This window comes from Crocodylus porosus, unplaced genomic scaffold, assembly GCF_001723895.1.
Source record: "Crocodylus porosus isolate Cpor-Errol unplaced genomic scaffold, CroPor_comp1, whole genome shotgun sequence".
In the NCBI taxonomy this organism is placed as follows: Eukaryota; Metazoa; Chordata; order Crocodylia; family Crocodylidae; genus Crocodylus; species Crocodylus porosus.
This window is the reverse complement of record NW_017728943.1, coordinates 20,111,231-20,129,764: the sequence shown is the minus strand read 5'-3', so window position 1 is coordinate 20,129,764 and position 18,534 is coordinate 20,111,231.

Below are 18,534 nucleotides of genomic sequence, written 5' to 3'. Positions count from 1 at the left end.
AATAGGTAAATCCCAAGGTACTTGTTCCCTGGCAGCTCCTAATGGGCAGCTTTCCCCTCTTGAGGCTCTCCTTGCTGCTTCTTCACCCTTAAAGAAACAGGAGATTCTGACACTGTTACAGCAGTTCAAAAATAAAAGTTTGGAAGATTGAAACATCCAAAAAACTAGTTCAGTGTCACACAAAAAGGCCAGAATTATTGGCAAAATCTCAGGCATCTCTCACCAATCCACTGTGCAAATGCTCATGGCCCCATATTTTATTTCTGACACCATTTCCTGCCTGCTTTAATCTTTTCAGAACAGTCTTGACTGTACAGCTCCTGGAGGAGGCATGTGGGGAAGGTTCAAATGCACAAATATTAGCCATTGGGTATCAACAGTAGTGCTGCTCGGAAGACATGGTTTGGAGAGTAGTAACACAACAGCCCCTAATACATACCAAGAAAAAAACAGTGGACTATGTAGATTGATTAATGTTGTGGGTCATATTTTGTGCTTAGAACAATGCAGCTTTCAGGTAGGACTGTGCAAGGCTTCCGGTGGTGATTCGATTCGGAGGAGATTTGGCCCGATTCAGTGGTCAAATCTCCAAATCCGAATCGAATCAGGGAACCAATTTAAAGGTCTGAATCAATTCAAAACTCTGAATCTTCAGAAAAGATTTGGAGAGCTTTGATGATTCAAGCAGTCCCTGGTGGCTGCAGCAGGGAGCTTCAGCTGGACTGTGTGCTGGTAAGTACTAGGGGCGGGGGAGCGGGGGCTGGGAGAGAGGGGAGGGGACCATGGGGGACCCCTGCCAGCCCCCCTATGGCCAGCTCGGCCCTTTAAGGAAAAAACCTCAAGAAAAGCCCCTGGAATCACTGCTCCTGTGGTGGCCTCAGGGCTTTGGCAGCAGCCAAATTTCCTAATCAGATTTGGCCGAATTGAGTTAGGACAGTGATCTGAATCACCAAATCAAATCACTGTCCCTCAAATTGACCGAATCCAAATCTGAAGTGAATACTAGCCACTTCACACAGGCCTACTTTCAGGTACAAACTGAATCATTTAGCTGTCTGGTTCACACCCCTACAGTCAGCACAGGGCACTGTTGGGGCTGTAACAGCCGTATATATGTCCCCTGCTGGAGAAGAAGTTGCAGTCACTCCTTTCTTTCCCTGAGTGAATTTTGTGTGTCTATTTTTTACCAGCATGTCGTCTCCAGAAACAATCTTATCTGTTCATGGGTAATTAACTTTACAATGATAATCTCAGTGAAGAATTTAGTGGAGTTTGCTGGCTCCCAATCAATGAAAACTGTTAGTAAAAGACTGTAGCCCGAATTTCATGTGGCACTCATAAAGTGTGATTATGTTGTATGTTCTAATTTAGATCCTCACGCCTGTCAGCCATCCTTCCTCAAATTAAAATTTTAGTGCATGACAAAAGGGTGTGGTTTGCTGAACTCAACCTGCCTTATAAGAAAGACTCCAGGGTCTTTAAGGAAACAGTAGTCAATGGTTTAGTAAAGAGTACACTTGTAGATTAGAAGGAGATAATAAAGTTTAATAAGCCAATAAAGCAGCACAGCATACATTTTACAGGATACGGCAGTAGGATGTAAAACTAGCCATGTGTGTACCTACGCAAAGCTGAAAGACCTTTTGTTTCTGTGAACTGATGCTTGCTTATCTGAACTTATCCAAATCTCCTTGGCCTGGAAAATGGGCTAGACGTTTTATGAAATCAAGTTATTCAGAGATACTTGGAGCCTACGCCTTATGCAGCACTTCAGGATACAGATAGCCAAATAGAGAGCGTACGACAGAGACTGACTTCTAAACTACTGGATGCCATTTTCTCTCCCCATAACAACAAATCCACACCCTTTCAAACCTCGCTCCCTCCATTGCCTCCAGATGTTCCTTCACTGCCTCCACACATGCTGCTTACCTCACCCTTCTCTTTGCCCACTCCCTGCCTATTGCTTATGAGTTTGTGTTCCAGTGTGCAGAACTGCTAGGTTGAAGAGGAATTCAGTGGATAAAGGGAAGCTTTCGCTCATGTTCCAACTTACACTCACCTGTCCACCATGCAGTGATAGCCTAAGAATTTCCTAATTTATTTTTTATTATTGCTGTCTTTCATCTTCAGACTTCATCTCTTCAAAGTTGCATTCTGCACTCCACTTCCTCACAGGTGAAAGTAATATATATTACATCATAGAGCTTGAAATATTTATTTGGAAAATGTTTTGTTAGTGTTGGAGTGAAGTAGCCATGGCGGTCCACTTTTTTATTTTAATGTAGAATCCATTAACTGAAACACTTTGTGAATTTGTGTTGATTTGTTAAATTGTTTCAAAATGTGTGCTGAATTTTCCAAATTGTTTGGAACTTCATCATTGCAAAGAGAGATAGTGAGGCTACATGTTGATAAAATGAAATGTTTTGATTTTTGATTTTTTCATTGAAAATTTTATTTCAAAGATTTAAAACGATTTAAAACACCTGAAAACCAAATGTTTCATGAAGAAGCAGATTCAACATGAAGTATTTTTTGACTTTTCTATTCACTGAATGCTTCTTGAGTTTTTCAGAACTTCCAGTAAACTGAAATCAGTTATTTGCTCAGCTTTTATTTTAGCGTTCATTCTCATCAGGGGCTACAAGTGTGGTAATAAAAAAATCCACCCACTCCTTCAACACAGGCCACCAGTTGGTCATCAGATGGTCATGCTTTTTAGTTCCTCCTTTCAGAATGGACAGACTCTTCCTTGGCTTAATCCTCACAGGTCAGGGAGTAGCAACTTGTTTTACTTTATTCCTTCTTGGAAAAATATGAAAGTTGCTAATGGAGTTGCAGATACACCCCTATTTTGAGAAGAAGACACAAAGAAAATTCTACCTCTCTACTCATGTGGTCATAGAAAGTCCCTGAAAGGGACCTCGGGAGATCATAAGAACATAAGACTTCCATTTACTGCCATAGGTTCATCTTGTCCAGTATTCTGTGTCACATAGTGGCAGAGAGTTGATGCTGAAAAGGAGAGTGAACTGTGCATGACCAGGGTTTTTATTCCCCATTGTTCCTCTCTCACTTGCAGCCTCCAGCATTTAGGCTAAGTACAGACAGCCAAAAAGCCTGAGGCTGAATTGATTCAGTCTTTGCAGGTTAGTCTAAGGTGTGTAGACTGAACCAATACCAAGTGATGAGACATTCATTCATTTTTGATTCTGGAAATGCAGCCATGTGCCTGCAGTGGCCAAGCCATGAAGTTGGGGGGTGCGAGAGCATGCCTCCCTGCTCAGCTGGAGCAGAGTGTTTGGGCCAAGGCTAGCTCACCCACCCTGTGAGGGGGGTTTGCAGAGGAGGTGCAAAGCACCCTGACATGCTAGGAGACTGTGAGTTCATTTGAATCTGGAGGGGATCTGGGACAGAAGTTCAATAAGTCTGATACAACATCCATCCAGGTTTATTTTAAACTGGTTTCGACCACTTTGAAAGTGGTTTTCGTGCAGTAAACTTCTATTGTGTTACAGTTTTGAACCAGTTTCCAATCACTTATACTGGTTTATGTGTAATTTCTGTCCCAGAGACTGTCAGGTCTCTTTCCTGTGTGATAACAGCTCCTGTAGAGCCCATCATAATATAAGAATGGGTTATAGTGATGGGTGTTGGGTTATTTTTGCCCAGGTTCACCACTTTAGATTTATCTACATTGAATTGCACTTGCCATTTAGTTGCCCATTTGCTCAATAGTACCTGATCCTCTTGTGGTTCTTCACAGTCTGCCTTGGTCTTTACCACTTTGAATAATTTTGTGTCTTTAGCAAATTTAGCCACTTTCCTACTCACTCCTTTTCCAGATCATTTATGAATATGTTAAAGAGCACCAGACCCAACACAGTTCCCTGGAGGACCCTGCTGTTTACATCTTTCCATTTGGAAATCTGACCATTTATTCTCACTCTTTGCTTTCTATCTTTGAGCCAATTTCTAATCTACAAGTAATGTTCCCTGTATTCCCATGACTACCTAATCTAGTTAAGATGGGGGCATCTTGTTGGGGGACCTTGTCAAAGGCTTTTTGGAAGTCCAAATATACTAAGTTAACTGGATCGCCCCATTCCACCTACTTATTGATAACCTTAAAGAACTTTTGGTGAGACATGATTTCCCTTTGATGAAGCTGTGTTGTTTCCTTACCGATAAGTTATGTTCATCTATGTATTGAATAATTCTTTTTTTGTTATTATTGTTTCTACCAATTTTCCAGGAACAGAAGCTAGGTCCGCTGGCCTATAGTTCCCTGTGTCCCACCTAGAGTCTTTTTTAAATACGGGAGTCAAATTGGCAACTTTCCAGGCTCTGCTACCAAAACTGTTTTTTTGGTGCTAGGTTGTATATGACAGTTAAGAGTTTGGCAATTTCTGAGTTAAGAGTTTTGCAAGTTCAGAGGGAGTTTATACATGTGCTTTGGGAGTGTGTGTGTGTGTGTGGGGTGGGTGGGGGTGTGTGTGGAGATATACTTTAATTAGAGTGGCTCCAGCGCTGAAAAATAGCAGCAGGGGCACTTTAACTAAAGCTTGTCTAATGAGCTTTAGTTAAAGTATCCCTGCTACCGTTTTTCAATGCAGGGATGCTAACTTATCACCTAGACAAGGGGGAAGAGATCGACATTGTATGCCTCGACTTTAAAAAAGCCTTCGATCTGGTATCCCATGATCACCTCTTGGATAAACTGGCTAACTGCAGCCTTTACATCAGCACGATCTGCTGGCTGGGGAACTGGCTCTGCGGTAGGACCCAGAGTGTGGTGGTCAATGGGAGCCAATAGTCGTGGTGCGCTGTGACCAGTGGGGTCCCACAGGGCTCTGTCCTAGGGCCTATACAGTTTAACATCTTCATCAATGATGTGGACACTGGAGTCAGAAGTGGACTGGCCAAGTTTGCCGATGACACCAAACGTTGGGGCAAAGCATCCACACCTGAAGACAGGAGGGCGATCCAGGCTGACCTGGACAGGCTCAGCAAATGGGAGGACAAGAACCTGATGGTGTTCAATACCGAAAAATGAAAGGTTCTCCACCTTGGGAGGAAAACCCTGTACCATGCTTATAGGCTTGGTAGTGTTATGCTGGTTAGCACTACAGACGAAAGGGACCTGGAGGTCACGGTTGACCACAAGATGAATGTAGCAGGATGGACTTCTAGGGTCACCGTGCTCTCTCCTAGGGCCCTCCGTACCGTGCCAAATGTTCGCTAAGCACCCTCGGGATCTCACCCGCCATGTTTTTCATGTTATGTAATTATTGTAGGGAGGCTGCCCTTCATTCCTTTGGCTACAGTTCTGCTGCTACTCCGCGTCTCAGTTCTATAATGGGGTTCCGGGCACCCCAGCCTTATGGGATACTCATGGCTCTGACTGCCCCTATATCACACCCCAGTCTTGCAGATGTCCCGGATGTTGTTTGGTCTATTTCACTCCCCACACCCCACAGGCACTCTGGCTTGTCTCACAACCTGCGCCCCACCGGTGCTTCTGGCTTGTCTTGCAGCCTGCGCCTCAGCCTTGTCTCGCAACCTGCGGCCCGCTCCGGCTTGCTGCCCCCTTTTTGGGGCTTCTCACGCCGCCCCCCTCTGGGGCTGGGGTCAGTGCACCCCCCGCATCCTGCGCCCTCTCTGGTGCTGGGGTTCTCACACTACCGTTGAGCCCCCTATGAGGCCTCCTCCAACCCCTAATAGCCTCACCCAGTCCTCTGGTGTAACAACAACAAAAACACAAGTCAATCGGCTATAATGCAAATCCATGCCTCATGGCTAAAACGTCCTCCAAATCACACCACAGGTGTTCCATTGCTCACCTGCGTCACTAGTTGCTTGCACATCCAGACCTTTTCTCTTTCACGCATTCAGGACCCAGCTCCTTCCTCCTTGGCCGCAGGCTTCCCTCTCCCTGGGCTTTGGCCTGCGATTAATATCTGAGCCAGGCCCTGCCCCTTCCATTCAGCTGACTAAACAGGTGTGTGTCCTTAACTCCCTCCGGTTGCCCCCTAGCAACCAGCACCTGAGCCACTACTCTGGCTTTCCAAGTAGCAGGCACCTTAGTGCCCTGCTACAATGAACATGAGCCTTCAGTGTGATGTTGCAGCTAGTAAAGCGACCAAAACGCTGGCTTGCATCCATAGATGCTTCTCAAGCAGATCCCGGGATGTCATTCTCTCACTGTACTTGCCCTTCTCTCTTAACTTGTTTTATTACAGTTTTGCATTTAATTTGCCAGTGTATATGATCTATTTTATTTTCCTCATTGGGATTTGACTTCTACTTTTTAAAATAAATCTTTTTTTCTGCTTTTTGCCCCTGTTAGCTAGTCCAAGTTCATCTAGTCTAACCCTGTATTCAAGGCAAGATCAACCCAAACAAATACTTGTTTAACCTCTACTTAAAAACAAACAAACAACACCCCCACCCCCAACAACTTTATTAGTAATTTGTTCCATTACTGTACTGCTTCCATAGTTAGGAATTTCTTCCTAATATCCAACCTAGAAGCTACAATTTCAGCCCATTACTTTTTTTGTGTCCACAGGGGACTCAGAGAGTAGTTGGTCAATATCCTCTTTATAACAAACCTTTTTATATTTGAAGACAGCTGTCAAATCCCCCTTCAGTCTTTTCTTCTCCCAGTTAAATGATTCAGCCTTTCCTCACAATTCATTGCAACTATGGTGCTCATTCGCCACTCTCTTATATTTCAAGAATTCAGTGGGTACAGAAGCTAAAAAGAAACACAGGTAGTTGTGGACCATAAGAGCACCATGTCTGTGGTTTGCAACACAACTTTCCAGACCATCACAAATACAACTGAATATTCTGTATATGTCAAAACTAAGTCAATTGAACAGCAGGACACATCTGACACTTACCTTTCTTTTAACAAGTGGAGCATCTGACAGTGTTTGTATTTCACATTGTTGTTTCCTGAGGAGGAAATAGCTGACAGGCAAAAGTTTAGTGTGCAAAGGCAGGCCCAGAACACCTCCTTCTGCTTCCCTCTCACTTCTAATTTAGAGTCCCAAAGTTCTTTTAACATTGTACGGAGACACAGTCAGAACTGTATTGTTTGGAATTAGAGAATCACATATGAAATCATAAGGGACAGACCCTCCAGGTAGAACACCTGCTGCAAATTCTCTATATCTATTCCTTACTCCTAGTCTCAGGGTTTTAAATATCTTGTTCTGCATGCAGAAGAGGAAGGAACTATAGGGCCTTGGTGCTATTTAAATATCAATGGCTTTTGTAGGTCTATGTGAGTCAGAAAAACTCTAAATCCCTACCACTATATATTAAAGCAGCCTATAAAAGATACTTAAAATAATATGTTATTAACCCACGATACATCATGTCATGAGTGGTTATACAGCTGAGGTATGTAAGCCAGATTCCAAGATGGGCCATCTGCTGTCTTAAATTCACCTGAAGCTCAAATTTTATTATCTGCTTTCTTTCCTGAACTGTTGTGTAATGCGGCAGTGCATGCACTATTAATCAAAGGTTGCATTTTAGCAGTGGGTGAAATGACCCTAAAGATTCTATTACTTTCATATAGTTACTTCTGTAAAAATGAGATATAGCAACATGGGGATTATAAATTCCAGGCCTTTATGTTAAACTGAATTTCCCACAACACTGGTTTGAACCAGCCAATCTAAGAGTCACTCTTAAAAAACCACAAGGTGGAACTGTCCTGCATACCTCTATTTTTCAGGAGGCATGTCAGAGCTGAACTGAGAAGCTGATTCTACCTTTTCCAAGTAGTCAACCTGATTTTGTCAGCCCTTAAGTATCTTCAGGCCATTAGTTCTCAGCTGGGTGCTGCAGCACTCTGGGGTGGCACAATAACCTTCCAGGGATGTCAAAAAGTCAGCACTGCCACCACCTTTTGGAAGCAGCTACAAGGAAAAGTAGCGCCTTCAGACATGATCTTTTGCAGGCAGTTGAGCTACTTCTGCTGTAGCTCTCTCCAGTCCACCTCCGATATACCTCCTGGCACACAACACAGTTCCACCTCCCTGCGTGCCTCTGTTTCTGGGAGACACTGTGCAAGGTTTAGTGGCAGATGATTGGGAAGGGCTGCAGCAATTAATAACTTACTAATTAGGAATAGAATTACAATATTTGTATTATATTACAATTTACATAATAGTGTTATATCCATTTTTAAAAATGTGTGCTGCTGAATTTTTAAAAGGTTTGGAGGGTTGCCTGGAATCTAAAAAGGTTGAGGACCACTGCTTTAGTCTAGACCATACTCAGAACAACAGACATAAACAATTCTTAGTGGATAATTTGTTTGATAAAATTTTGTTATTTTTTCTGAGTGCAAGTTTCTGACATAAGCTTGTCATTTTCGTGATTGTGTTCATAAACTCATAGGGTGTGTCTACACATTGCCCTATGGTGACATTGTTACTGTGCTGTGCTTTAATACTTCCTTTTGGAAGTACTAATGTATGGCATGGTAACTGCCTGTATTGCACTGTGCATGGTTAGTTTTAGCTGCTACTTCACTGTAGCAGCTTGCTAAAATGGGGGAGTGTGCTACTATGGCGAAGTAGCTGCCAGTCACATGTAGATTTGTGTGGTGGCTACATTACCATAGCATGTTGTATGGCAATGTAGCGCAGTGCTACAGTGATGGTAGGGCACTGTGTAGATGCCTCTGTAGAATAGGAGGGTTAGAAAGGGCCCTAGGAAACCATCTAGTCCAACCCCTGCTCTAGACAGAATCTTTCTTGACTAAATCATCCTAATCAAGTGTCTAATTGGCTTAAAAAGTCCAAGGATGGAGAGTCCATCACCTTTCTGGGCAGCCTGTTCTAATGTTTAAACATCTTCAGAATAAGAAAGTTCTTCCTAATATTCAACATAAACTTCCTTTTCTTCAAGATTATTGCTCCTTCTCCTGTTCTCTGCAGCCACAGAGAATAGTTTAACTTCATCCTCTTTATAATCATCAGGGATCTGGGTTTTCAGTTTGGGACAGAAGAATGAGGTAAAACCTGGATGGTCTCATTTTAAGGAGAAAACCCAGGAGAAAAATGTAGCAAACTGGGTTTCCCCTTGTAGGTTGGCAGAGTTCCAGCCTGCAAGGGACTCGGGGGAGTGGGAGAAGGGCGATCAGCCAGGGGGCACCATGTGCATGTGCACATGTACACATGTAGATGGCCACCAGGAAGTCTGGAGAGCAGTTTTGGAAGGTAAGTCTGGTGGTAGTGGTGAGGGGTTGGAGGTGGATTGAGGCCCCCATAATGATGGAGGGAGGGAGCTAGGGCAGGGGCTGGGGCTGCTGCCTAGCCTGTGAGGTGTGTGGATCTTGGGGCCTGGGACTGGAATGTGTGACTGCATAGCCTGGGTGGGGAGCAGGATGGGTCCACGGATGGCTTGTCCAGGGGGCAGTATGGGGACTGGCTCCCCACCACTGTGTGCACTCCTGGGGGGAGCATGGGTGCCTGTGCCCCCAGATTTGTGCATGGGGTGGTTGCAGGCTGTCCACTGCGGGCTCTGGCTCCCTGCCTTGCTGCCCTCCCCTTGGGTCCTCTGCAGCCCAGTGGGCATGAGCCAGTGTGGCAGGGCAAAGTGGGGCTGGGCGGGGAAGCTTACTGCCACTGCCACAAGCCCCATGGCAAAGCATCCCTTGCCTGCCCAGCAGCAGTGAGAGGCACAACTCCACACTGCCACCCCCACTGCTGCCAGGTGGGCAGAGGGAGTTTTGCCGTGGTAGCACAGGGCTTGTGGCAGTGTCACTAAGCTTCCCTGCCTAGCCCTGCTCCACCCTGTTGCACTGGGTCCCACCCTCTGGGCCATGAAGGCCCCAGAGGGAGGGCAGCTGGGTAGGGAGCCTGAGCCCACAGTGGGAAGCCCATATCTACCCCTGCTATGGGCTGCGCTTCAGCCATGCCACCCATGCGGGATGGGGAGCTGGGCTCCACACTCTATTCCACCAAAGCAGCTGCTACTTCTCATGGGGCATCCTGGTGAGTGAAGGGGGAAGGAGGAGCTCTGTTTTTCCATGATAAAAAACCCAAAATCAAATGTCAAACTTTATAGGTATTTAAAATTAATTTTATTATAGTGATTGAAGCACTGGTAGGCTTCCAAATTGCTTTAAAATTACAAATATATCAATAAAATATCATGTTCAACTGATACCTATATATATAGTGGTGTTTCATTTTAATCATGGAGAAATGCGGATACTGGGGTTTTTAGTAAGATAAGTTGCACTTTTATCAGAGAATTAGTGATTTTTAAGCAGAGAAAACCAGGATCCCTGATAACCATCCTTCAGGTATTTGAAGACTGTTATCAAATGCTTTTCAATCTTTTCTTCTCCAGACTAAACAGTTCTGGTTTTTCCAGCCTATGGGCTCCTATACATGAGTGCTGAGGGTGCTCCAGGATGCTGGAATTTCAGCACGTGATGGAATATGGTTGCAATGGTTTGACCATGTCAAGAGAATGGGAGAAGACCGTATCCCCAAGAATAGTTTGTATAGTGATATTCAAGACAGCTCTAGAAAGTGGGGTCACCCTCTATGGTGGGACCACAATGTGTGCAAAAATGATATGAAGTCATCCAACATCAGCGTAGACAACTGGAAGGAGCACACAGAATCTTGTCTAATCTGGAGAGAACATCTGGCACTGCATGCAGCTCAAAATGAAGTGGCTTTGATCCAGAGGCTGGAAGCAAAGTGAGAAAGAACAAAACAGTGTGTTGTAAATTTGGACTTCAACTCAGACAACATATGGATTTGTGAAACTTGTAACAAGCCATGTTGCTCTCAAATTGGGCTTCTCAGCTACAAAATGAGTCATCTGACACCCGACTAGACCTCTTACATGTGCACTATGATCCATGGGTTGATGGTTGCCTACTATTATTTACAAACATTTTTGCCATATTTATTCATATCTAGTTCACAGGCAATTTGGCCATTAGTGCTTTCTTGTTTACTTTAAAATGGTAGAGCCTATCATTTTATGGAAACTGTACAACATGAAATGGAATGAAATGGGAACTATACAACATGAAAAAGAAAGAGGCCAAACTCAACAGCGATACATATTTTCTAAGTCTATGCAAGAAACACAACTTCTTTCCTCGAGGACTAAACATCTACAATCCTCTGACTACTACACACAACTCCAAATATGCTTCACAGCTATGCAGAAGAACTTCAGAGACAATTAGAAATCATCTGCTTCACCTAATCTACTCCAAAAGAGACCAACTCAGGAAGGAAATCACTGCATACTACAACAACTTAAAAGACAGAAATCTAATCATCTTCCCTAATAATATACAATGGATACAAAGAGACTATGAAAAACTTTCTACAACATTCATCCTACATATAAAGAAGAAATGGAACAAATTACTCCAAAAACAAGTTCCCCAGACACAAAACAACCATCAGAGGAACAACGCCAACAGCTTACAACATTCCAACCTCAGACTTGATAAAACTGAAAGCAGCAACCAACCCACAAATATTATCAATCTCTCCACACACATGCTTACTAAAACTGAAAAATCTGTCCTTTCTAAAGGCCTAAATTTCTGTCCAGAAAAATACCCTAATAAAATACTTCAATGTGGAGAACTAGAAGAATTCTTCCGATGCCTCCGCCTCAAGGAATATTTCCATGACCACACTGAACCCACTTCCAACAACAACTCATCCTCTGATAACATTCAGGAAAAGATCAACTCCAAAAAGCCCTCAAAAAATCAGATTGGACACCTCACACTGGACAAAAACCTAACCTTGACCGCTACATTGACTGCTCCAGGGAAAGAATGAACAATGAAATAATCTGCAACACACGCCACCATAACAACTTCTCTCTACTAGAGAAAAGGCTATAGAATCTCTAAGATCTAACCACCAAAGACTAATAAAACCAGCAGATAAAGGAGGAGCCATAGTCATCCTAAACTGTGAAGACTACATAAAGGAAGCCAACAGACAACACTCTGAGACCACCTACTACAAAGAACTACAAGAAGATCCTACTCCCCTTTTCACCAAGAAACTCAACAATACCATCAATCATTTCCATCAGGACTACAAGAAAAACTACAGACCTTGATCCCCCCACTAACTAACCCCGGGACTTTTTACATGCTCCCTAAAATCCACAAACAAGGGAACCCTGGCAGACCTATCAGATCCAACCATGGGACCCTAAATGAGGAAATATCAGGTTTCATTGAATCAATCCGAAAACCACTCGTCACTCACAGAGCAAGTTTTGTCCAAGACACTACAGACTTTCTATGGAAACTTAAAAACATAGACCACCTTCCCAGCAACACCCTCCTAGCCACTATGGATATTACCAGCCTATATACCAACGTCCCACACCAGGATAGCATCCAAGCCTGCCTTATATATACAGGAACAAGATTACAACTTAGAATACAGACCCAAAGATATTACTGACCTTATACACTTCATCCTCACACACAACAATTTCACTTTTAATAACCAACACTTCCTCCAGATGATGGGAACAGCTATGGGCACCAAAATGGCCCCACAGTATGCCAACCTTTTTATGAGCCACCTGGAAGACTTCCTCAAGAACTGCACCATCAAACTCTTGCTATACTTAAGATATATCAATGACATCTTCATCATTTGGACTGAAAACCTGGAATCTCTGATTGAGTTCAATCAGAAATTTTTATGCATGTAGGCGCTGCGGTGCCAGGCATTTTGAAAACCACCCAGTGCTGCAATATTTATAGTTGTATAAGTGGCAAAATGTGCATCAGCCCTGAGCAAATGGCAGTGGCATGCTTTTGAACTAAAACACTTCAGAGGTGCTTTAGTTGAAAAGTGTGCTGCTGCTATTTTCTGCATGCTGAAGTGCATTTCACCACTTATACAGCTATACACGGTGCAGCACAGTTCACCTCAGCTCGATGAATGGAGTCTGCTTGGAAGCAGTGGATCTCTGGTGCATCACGGGACAGAAAAGCATGTGTATAAATGCCCATAGAAAGATGTCTCTGGAAAAGAGAAAGAAAGTAAAGACACCATTATGATATGCCATCTTCAGCATTTAGATAGCATAATGGAAACAACCTAAGTCATGGATGTCAAATTTGTTGGGCCCCACATACCAGATCCAGACTGCAGAGATTCTCATGGGGTGGTTCTGGACTCTGGGACTTCCTGTGGACTGGGCAACCCATGAGCAGCAATGACAACATTAATTCCAAGGGTTCCCAGAGCTGCTGCTTCAGCATGGGTCTGAAATCCAAACAGTTAACACTACTACTGCTTGCCCACCCTTTTCCCCTGATGCCAATCTTTATCTCCAGGAGAGATTAAAACTCTGATTTGAGTAGTTGCTGAGTGGGTGGAGGTTTGGGGGGGTGACGGAAGGGGGATCCAGAGCCATGCTGAAATAGCAAGAATTAGTGCTGCCACCACAAGGGCTCTGGCGGCTCTGGTGATGAACACTGTGGGCTGAATCCAACTGACAAAAGTGGATGGTTCCACTTGACAGAAGACCTGTGGGTCAGATGACCTAACTCCATGGGCTGGATCTGGCCTGCAGGCTACTTGATGCACGTGACCTAAGGTATCCATACCAAAAGTAAAATTCACTGGCACTGAACATGGAAGGACACATGGTTGAAAACATTAGTCTCAAACAATGAAATACATGTTTGATGATTCCCTTCATTTTCCTTTAAATAGTATATACTAGAATTTTTCTTTGAAGAATTATGAGCACTTTTAATGATGCCCTAATATACTTAAGATGTTTTCCTATCTGCATTTATTAACATATTTTTAAAAAGTGCACACATGAAAGCCAGCACTCATGAAAAAAAATTAAATTAAACTAAAAGTATAAATATTTGTTTGGAAAAGCTTCTTCTGTTATTTACAGTAAATAGCTCTGTATGCATCTGGCCATTCTAGGAGTGTGCTGGTGGTCTTGGACTCCCTGTAACCTACCTCAAAGTAGAAATAACGACAAGACAAACTGGTAAGTACCCTATTCACAAAGAAATAGCTTATGTATGAACTGAAAAATAAATAGACTCAAGGCAGATGGCCTGCACATTTTACAGGGAACCCAATGAGCAGTTGAAAACTAGGATGGATGCATGGAAGTAGATGAAGGCTGAAATACACACAAGTTTTAGTGAGAGGAAAGGATTCAGAAAAATGAAGGCATCCCTGAATACAATGGAGGTGGTAACATGTGTGGTATTCAGAAGAGCACTGCCCATCAGTCAGAGGCACAAGACTTTTTTATGTCCTAAAGCAGTGCTTTGTGAAGATAGCTTAAACCACAAGGAGGGAGATTTCACTCTACATCTGTTCATAGTTGTCGCGAGGAGTAAAGCATTTTGACCTTACCTGGGGAGGTATAGGCACTTTCATGTAGCCCACTTGCATAACTGGGATTGAAACCCTTTAATAATGGACAGGGTTATGATTAGAAAGCAATATTCTGAGATGTTAGAACCAAAAGCCTGTATGTTTCCTCAGAGTTAGATTCCTTTGCTCTTGCTTTAGATTAGAATTATTTCAAAATAAAGACCTTAAATCTTTGTTTATGACTGCAAAACTATTACCATGGAAGTAGAGTCATCATACACTGAGAACTGAGGCTTACGTTTAGGGATAAATATTAGGAAAATAAATGAACTAAGGCACAAAGATCCAGCACTATGGAATCCTATTTAAAATCTCTGGGTTTATCTTGTGTATCATGTTTGCTTGCCTATCAGTGCTAACATTGCCTGGCACCTTTCAGAGGATCACAAAACACCCCAGGATGCCCTGGCACCCTGGTTGAGAATCACTGTTTTAGGGGGGAAGAAAAAAATTGCCCACAACATAAAGATGCAATTGCCTTAAAAGATAATTTTAAAAGGATTTTTCAAGAAGCATTATTAAGTTTTTAAATTACAGGCCAACATTTCTGAAGATAGGGTAACTTCTACTGTTACCTCATTAGCCTTCCTCATTAATATACAAGAGACTACTTCTCTTGCCCATGTCCTCTTTTGCCTTTTTCCTTTAATCTTTTCTCCTGAGGTATGTCTTCTATAGGTTTCCATGGTCTTTGGATCAGACCCTTACAGTATGTGAATGAATGTGAATCTTCAATGATCCAGGAAAGCCAATATAGCTGAAAGGCACTAAAGTTTTCTCTTATGTTACATACTGTATAACACAGCTGGCAGTGTTCTGTTACAATTTAAGACAATATTAGGTTTCATTATTGCCTCTTTCTTCCCATAAAAGTCTTTAATGGGACAGCTCATTGTCCTTCCACAGTAAATGCCATCACATTTTTCTCTTTGAAGGTTCTGTTGCAGCCAGGAAGCTGGATAACATCTAAGTATTTTGTTCTGAGAACATCAGGATTTAGGAGATCAGCAGAATTAAGGATGGAGTGAGTTCTTCAGTGAGTGACTCACAAAAAAAAATTCATTTTGTTTTAGAAAAGAGGGATGTTCTTTTGGCTAAGACACTGGATTCACCTCCCACTTCAAATTCACCCTTCCTGGGTAACCCTGGCTGAATCATTTAGGCCTTGTCTTATCAAGGAAATATGGTTTTTTTACCATGTGACAAAGAAGAAGTATGAATAAGGCAGTGGTAATGTACATACATATTCACAGGCTGAGATAAACCTTATGCTGTCCCCAATCATTCAAGTCAACCAGCTAATTTGCATGAAAACTACAAAACACTTTGTTTATTCTGGAGTTTACAGTACGTTAGCTGACACATTGTAACGCACATTTGTATGTGTGTTTGGTCCCAGTTTCCTTTTATATTATAGATATTTTACAGTGCTCCAAATATAGAGGGGGTTTAAAGTACCTCACACCCATTTTAAAGCTACTTTATGCTCCCAGGCATGTGTAAAGGTGTCTTTAATATTAATAAGAATCAGTTGTGCCTCAGTTCCTTTCCCTGTTATCTACTTGCATTGTAAGCTCTATGAGACAGGGACAGGCTCTTACAATGTATTGTGCAACACGCAGAAAATAGGGCCCTGTTTTTTCGTGAGGGCCTCTGCATATTATCATACTAGTAACCAAGAATAATAATAGAAAGTACAAATTCCCTTTTATAGACACCATTTGAATTCTCTGACTGAGCTGTCCATCCAGCCCAAGTTAACAGTATAAAATATTCTTATAATAATGTTTTAGCTTTTAAATGTGATTTTACAGTTCATGCTCTGAATCTACGCTGGATGCAGGCCAGTAACACAGTGTCTATTTACTGCTGGGAGATTTCCTTGCTTGTCTTCTGTATACACATGAAAGTCTTCTCTCCGTTACTCTTTTTCCACCTGCTGGAAGATGGGGAAATGAAGATATTGATAACATTGAGAGAAGCCCCTGACCATATGCTGTGGGGGATGGTGAAAGATTTGTCCTGCATGAAAGAATACACCTTTGCATTTCACATAGAGAAAAAAAAGTATGCTACTACAGAGTATGCCTGTATGGTGAACGGGCTTCCCAAAGGCAGAGCGGGATGTCCTAACAGGTGTCCTCTCTCTCTTCCAGGGACAAATGGTTATATATCTCAGGGAGCTGGCACAAGAACAAGGAAAAAGGGGTGCCTACAGTATCAAGGATCACGAGAGAAACTGAGCCAGCCACAAGCAGCCTCTCTCAAACACCTCCTAGAACAGAGATCAATGAAGTGTACATTCAACTCAGGTGCCTAACCTGTACTCTTAAAAAGGTAGGGCCAATTTCATAATTGGTGCAATGCCATTCAGCGGGTATGCTTGTACCCCACTGGTGCATTATACATAGATATTTGAGGAAATCTGGAAAATATCTTGTTCGTTTGCTAGAACTTTAAAGGAAAATGGATACGATAAATTGCCTACCAAACTGTGCACACAAAGAAAATAAAAAAGACTGTTTAAACAGCTGGATTTAAAACATTATATTCCCAAGTTATTTATTTTAATAAAGGAACAGCTATAATTAAGGTTAAAATGATCACACAAGTGGGAAGAAAAACAATCCTGCTTTGTGCACTGAGTCCAAGAACTTATGCCCTGAGATAGAGTTGGTAAAGGGCCCTGTATTATAGATGGTAAGTTAAGATAGAAGTAAAGATATTTGAAAGCCACAACCACTTGAAGCATGTGAACCGCTGTCCCATTTAATGGGGATCAAGTGAACAGAAGGCTGAGGTGGATGCATTTCTGCATTTATATTTAGCACCTTACCAACATTTTGTACTGGGCATCTTTCATATTAAGAGCACAAGACCCCAACAGTCTCTGGATGGGGTGTAGAGTTATATATTTCTTATGTTCTATTTCTATTTTTTTTGTACACAGAGTATAGAGAAAGGCAAAAATATCACCTCATGAACCAGTCACCTGGACATTTACCGAAGTCTGTTCTGCTGAGAAAAGGACCTCTGTTTTACAGCTGCTTGCTTCAATCGGATCAAGATGCCTCTCAGAACTAGATGAAGGGCCCAGTGCCATACAGCGGGGGAGACTGCCATCCCTGCGGGATCCCTGCTCCAGTAAAAAGGCAGGTAATATCTGAGGTGGAACAAAGTGTAACAAAATCTCACCTCAGCAGGGGAATGTGGGGAAGAGGGATATACTTAGCCTTGAGAATGGCCAAAACACTTTGTCTAAAATAGGGACATTTTTACTTTTCTGAACCTTTGTGTCAGTCACGTGGGAATATGGAAAATACACTTAGAAAAATCACTCACATAATTTGATTAAGTGTTATAATGACTCAAAGCAGGATCCCTTTTCGTATGCCTCTACTGCTTCACTGAAGCTAGGATTTCATGCTTAGGTTTTTATCAAAAGCCTTGTAAAGTTATGAGTAGGCACCTACTTAAATTACGCTGGCTCTGATTATTGTCTGGCAGCCACTGATTTCAGGCATTTTTCACACTGGTGGCCGCCATTTTTTCTTTTTCTTTTTTGCTCCCCTGCACACAGCTTATTGGCCAAGAGGCCAGTGGCATCCCCGCCCCTCACCACTTTTTTTTATGGCAGCCGTGGGCATGTTCAGCCCTCAAAAACAGCTGCTGAAAAAGAAAAAAAATCTGCTAGGGATGGAGAGCTAATCTGAAGCAGCAGGAGTATGGGGGATTGGGAGCAGGAGGTGGGGACGACTGTGGGAAGGTGGCAAGTATAGGAAGAGTGCCGGGCTCCCACTTCCCCCGACCCCCACCACTTCAGTTTAACCCTCCTGACTCTGCACAGCCTGCTCCCATCTCCCCTCTCCCACCCAGCATAGCCATGGTCCTCAGGGCCCCGAGTGGGCTTAGCACCTCAGCCCTGCTTGACCAGCCACTTCTCCCGGCCCTCTGGCTCGCACCCCTCACCACCAGTAGCCTAAATAAAAGCACATGCACTCCTCATTCAAGTGCTGCTTCACACAATCCATGGCAGAAATGTGCTTTGTTTTGTGGACTGTCTTCCCACTCA